We start from the raw sequence: 6,000 nt of genomic DNA on the forward strand, positions 1-6,000 counted from the left end.
TTTCATTGATGTATATATACATGTCTGTTTACTTTGTTGATTATTTCTTTTACTGTGCAGAAGTCTTTTAGTTTAATTGGGTCCCATTTATTTATTTTTGTTTTTGTTGCTTTGCTTTTGGAGTCTTAGTCATGAATTCTTTGCCTAGGCTCGTGTCTAGAAGAGTTTTTCTAATGTTGTCTTCTAGAATTTTTATAGTTTTAGGGTCTTAGATTTAAGTCCAACTCAAGATGCATCTTGAGTTGATTTTTGTATAGGTGAGCGATAATGATTTGTTTCATTCTTCTACATGTGGCTTGCCAGTTTTCCCAGCACCATTTATTAAATAGGGTGTCTCTTCCTCAATTTATGTTTTTGTGTGCTTTGTTTAAGATCAGTTGACTATACATATTTGGCTTTACTTCTAGGTTCTCTATTCTGTTCCATTGGTCGATGTGCCTACTTTTATACCAGTACCATGCTGTTTTGGTAGCTATGACCTTGTAGTATAATTTGTTCTTTTTGCTTAGGATTGCTTTGGCTATTCAGTCTCTTTTTGGGTTCCATATGAATTTTAGGATTGTTTTTTCTAATTCTATGAAAAATGATGTTGCTATTTTGACGGGAATTACATTGAATCTGTAGATTGCTTTGGGCACCATGGTCATTTGCACAATATTGATTCTTCTAATCCATGAGCATGGGATATGTTTTCATTTGTTTATATCATCTGATTTTTTTCAGCAGTGTTTTTGTAGTTCTCCTTGTAGAAATCTTTCACCTCATTGGTTAAATATACTCCTAGGTATTTTATTTTATTTTTGGCAGCTGTTGTAAAGAGGAAAATTCTGTACCTGTTAATCCATCTTGATTGGAAGTGTAAGCCCATGTCATTAAAATTTTAGGTTAAGAAAAAATTTTCTATTTTTTGTTCTTACGCTAATGTGAACTGAATGCCTGAGAGATGTTGTGGGCAGTTATTAAAGTAGTGTAATTATGTTAATTCTGAAGTCATTAGAGAAGATGAGAAGATAGGATACAATGTTTATTTTATCCCTGTAACTATAGCTTGATAAGATTGAATCTTAGGGTCAAAAGCTGAGCTATATCATGCAGCATTTTATTTTCTGCCTGGGGTTATTTAAGAAAAAGCATCCTAGAAATAGTTAAGACCCTTTTAAAGGAGAGCAGATTCAAATAAACTCCTTTGAGAGGATTATCTCTCCTTACACATACAGAGTATGTGACTTGTAGGCTGTACCGCACAGACAGACTGATCTACAGCTTGTTTAGCAAAAGCGATTCAATCTTGTGATGACCTGCTTTGCAAACCCAAACATAATTCATTGATAATAATGTCACATATTCCTGTGATAATTGAAATAGTTAAGGTTATATTTGTTTAACATTGGGACATAATTATCTTCTAATAAAGCTAAAGTTTCTGTTAAGAATGCTATTTTCTTTGAAAAGGGAGTTATTTCTCTAGCTAATACCTATGTTGAGAATGTGATATGATGATATTCATAGACTCAACATCCAGCCACGATTGACATCTCCTGCTACTGATATTTTCTGTTTAGGATATATGATAAATATTTTTCTTTTAAGAAAACCCCGAGTTTAGGTGAAATATTGTCTTTTATTTATATGCTACCAGATGCCAAAGTTAACTGATTTAAAAGTGGATTTACTTTTTATTAAGTTCTCCAGAGTGGAACATTAGTTGTATGTGGATTTTTTTTTGTTTTTTTTTTTTTTTAGTTTAGGGTCTCTTTGTTTTTTCCAACATAATGTTTCTGCACTCATCTATTCTTAAAACCAATAATTTACTTCTTATAAAGTCTTAAATGTGAAACCAAGAAATTTAATCGAGCAGTAAAAACATTCTCAAAATGTAGACCATGATCTCAGTTTCTTCCATTTTTCTCCTGAGTAGAAAATAGACTTCTGCATAAGAAAGCTAAAATATGTTAATATTTTTAAGTTAAAGGTCTAATATTATCAGAATACAATCCAAAGAGTAAATCAAGTTACATAATTACCTTTTTATTAAATATGGAATCATCTACTGAATTGCAATATATTAACTATACTGTTTCCTCTTAAATAAAACTGCTTGACAGTTAAAAAATTATGGGCTTGCCATACTTGCAGGTCTCTTATGTTTTTAGATCTTATTTACTTATTTATGTTTTTACAGCGAAATAGTAATTTAAGAAGAGGGTGGGAAAATTCTGTAGTCACTTGAGTTTCCTCTAGCCACATTTTATTGCAAACCAGTTCCTCCTTTGGACATCTTTATAATTTACGTCTTTAAAAATGCTTTCATTTCAAACACTAAATATTTCTATATTAGAAAAGTTTTTACAGTATATTAAATTGTTTTTTCCACATGCCCCACCCCTTTACAGTATATTTTAAATACTATCTTTGGATTTCATTTCTTTCTGTTTTGTAGGATGCATACTATAATTCACCCTGGTAAACTCAGTTTTTCTTTCAGTATTATGTGTACAATGTACATTGTACTGTACAGTGTACATTAATGAAAAACACGGAGTACACATTCAGTGTACATTTTCTTTCAGTACTATGTGTTTTTTGTTAATGTACATTTTTCATAATGTATATTGAAACTGAACATGTTGAAGCTCAACAACAGTTTTCGATTAATTCTGTTTATATTCTGAACGATTAGAATGTCTAAGTGTAAGGCAGAGTATGAGCTTTGGAGTTGGGCGTCTGGCTCGGTCACTTACTTGGCAAACTCTTTTTGTCTGGATGAACTTCCATATCTCTGTGCACAAAATGGGAAAAACAAAAATCTCATAAATTTCGGATTAATTTAATTCTCACAAAATGTCTATGAAGCAAATTCTAATGTTATCTTCAGAGAAAAAAATGGCCAAGCTGAATAGCACCATGTGTAAGCACGTGGGCTGTTCTGCAGAACTGGCAGAGCTTCTAGCATCAAAGAAAGAGAGAGAGGAAATGTCCTAGAGTCAAAGAGACTTAAGAGACCTCACGTGGATCCTCACTTGAAAAAACAACTGTAAAAAGGTATTTTGGAGACAACTGGGGAAACGTGAATAAAATTCATTAAATAATGTCAAGGAGCTATTATTTTTGTTTGGTGTGATAATGGTATTATGGTTAGATTTTCTTAATTCCCATAATTTACAGATATATGTATAAGTGAAATCACATAAGGGATAAGATTTACCTCGAAATACTTTAGACGAAAACCCCACAACTGATTAAATGAAGCAAGTGCAACTTAATTGTTGCAGACTTTTGGATAGTTGTGGAATCTGGGTGATGGTTATGTTTGAAATGTTTCAGAATTAAAAAAAAGAAAAAGAAATTATGCAGTGGACTCAGATGTGAAATAACTGGGATACTAGTGACACAGATACAGTGACTACGCAAACATATGTTCCCAGCTGCCTGGAGAACTCTCTTGCATGCCAGTGTATGACAAAAATACTTTTATCCGAGCACTTTCATATTCACTTTGCAATTATTGTGAATGTGTAGATATTGCTAGTTTGCCCTAATATGGTTTATTAAGTTGGCCTCCCCATCTAAACTGTAATTTTCTCTGAGACGGAGAAGATCGGTTTGATATCTTTATCTTTTTCCCATTGCCCTTGCATGATTACTATTCAATCATTGCTGAATTAAACAACACTTTCCTTTGTTTAGGAAGATGCTGGATGCTAAACACCTATCTTACTCAGGCTTCTTTCTGACATAGCAAATTCTAAACATGTTACATATACATGTGTTCCTTTTCTGATTTAAATAAAACTGAAGGGCATTTATTTCTCCCACTGTGAAATATAGTCTGTGGAAATAGTAGCCAGTGTAGGATGCCTCAAATATATCCAGCTCTGCAGGCCAAAGCTCAGCTTTTAAAGTGGCGATTCCCAGTTATTTTGTTAAATGGATGTTAAAGTCATCCCTGGGTTGGAGTTTAGACCTTTATTGAAAAGCTTTTCTACTAATCACCAATTAATGGATGAAGAAAATTCACACTTTTGGTCTCTTCATTGTTTTATTGTCAACACATTCTTTCTCAAGGGAGGGAATTAATTTGGAAGTTGGAGGTCTTCAAATTAGGGAAGTCTGACAAATAGGCCAACTCTAATATTCATATTTACAGTGGAGATTTTAAAAGAAGTTTGACATAATACACCTCACAAATGGATGCCAATAAGTCAGTTTTAGGCATTATTTTTGAATACAAGGAGACTGTTCATTTCTTCTTTTCTAATATAAACACCCCATATGTTTAAGTGTTTGTAAGGCATGTTGTTATCTTAAATAATATTTTAAAAAATCAAAGTGGTACAGATGCAAGCTCCTGGAAAAGTGCTGGTATCTTTTTTTTTTTTTTTTTGATTATTGAGTAATCCTGAAAAGAATTTCTTCCAAATAAAGGGATGTAGCTTTGTATTAAATTTTGTAATAAAAGTTCCCAAATGATAAATTCAAAATTCTAAACATTTTTAAGGATTATAAAAAGATATGCCTGAAATCTTGCATGTTTTAAAACATAGTACAAAGTAAGCTTTTTATATGTGGGCATTTGTAATTTAAAAAAAAAGTTTTATTTGTATTTTCAGAATAAACGAGCTAACATAAATTGTACATATTTACAGCAATAAACTACATTTCAGAAGCTGCACAACAACTTTTGTAAGTACAGCTGATGATTTTTGACACCAGCTTTCAAATGTGTTTTCATTCTTTCATTTGCTGCAACATTTAAAATCTTGTAGTACCAAAGCAAACACCAACTTATTTTATAGCAAAGCCACATTATTAACAAAAAGTACTGAGTGCACTACAGTCCTGTGACTGTTGTGGTATCTGTGAGTCCTGAAATCGAGAGCACAAGCATGTCTTGTGTCCATACCTGATTGCATGTAAATTGATTTTGCATTTTACAAGAACACACAATTACTCAAGGAATAATTAAGAATAGAAAAAAGGCCATGAAGGGTAAAAGGGTCAGGAATCAGAGGCCACTGAACAGTTTCTTATTCACTGATTCACTGCTTAGGAGGAAATTGATTTTTTTCTTTCACGTGTATAAATCACAGTCAACAGGCTTCATGGATTTTGTCCACAGATAGCTTTTGAGATAACAAAGCCATAAATGTCACATACATTAAGCACATAAAAAGGAATTAATGAAACGGTTAGAGTATTTTAATCAAATCCCTAACAGAAAGGGTACAGTTAAGCACACACAGTATGAAAGTTTGCTTTCAAATGTAAAAAGCAACTACAGAAAATCACAAGTTTCATTAGACAGAACAGCAATTTCAATCAGAAAATGCAGCATATATTGATACAAAATAGAAAACTTGAAATATAAAAGTAAGGAGTCCACCTTTTCCTTTCTTGGCATTTTTTTAAACCTGTCCCATTTCATTAAAATTTCTACAGGTTTTACTGAAATACTCACTCTTGCCATTTAGCTTCTTTAGTGGTCTGGTAGGTATACAAAAGTATTACCTGCTTAGGTAAGAAAGCAAATGCTTATGTCAAAGAGCCTTAAAATATTGTAATTTATGTTTATTTGCAATGAAAGAAGTCTACTTGGTAAAAATAAAGAGGGAGAAAAGGATTCTTTTATTTACAAGAATTGTAATACCAATCAGGATATGAATTGGTTAAATCATGTTTGGTAGGAGGATAGATAGCAAATTGGTAACTGGAGATCTAAAAACACAAGGAATAAAACATTTAACATGTAACGTATTTGGTGAGTTTAGCATAACGGATTTTGAGAGGCAACAGAAGGTATGTATTTCTTTCTGTATATACGTAGCACCTGCTTTTGAAAGCCCCAGCTATTTAGTACAGGATGCTATGAATTAAAATCGCAGGAGACTGGTGTGGAAAGTTCAGCTAGTTTTCTGATTCAATCAAGTTTTAGGTGAGGTGGTAGCCAAAGAGGTGTCCCATTGCTGGCAGGATAGTAACTTCCTAATTTTTAGTCTCATG

This window comes from Hylobates moloch, unplaced genomic scaffold, assembly GCF_009828535.3.
Source record: "Hylobates moloch isolate HMO894 unplaced genomic scaffold, HMol_V3 SCAFFOLD_17, whole genome shotgun sequence".
Lineage (NCBI taxonomy): Eukaryota > Metazoa > Chordata > Mammalia > Primates > Hylobatidae > Hylobates > Hylobates moloch.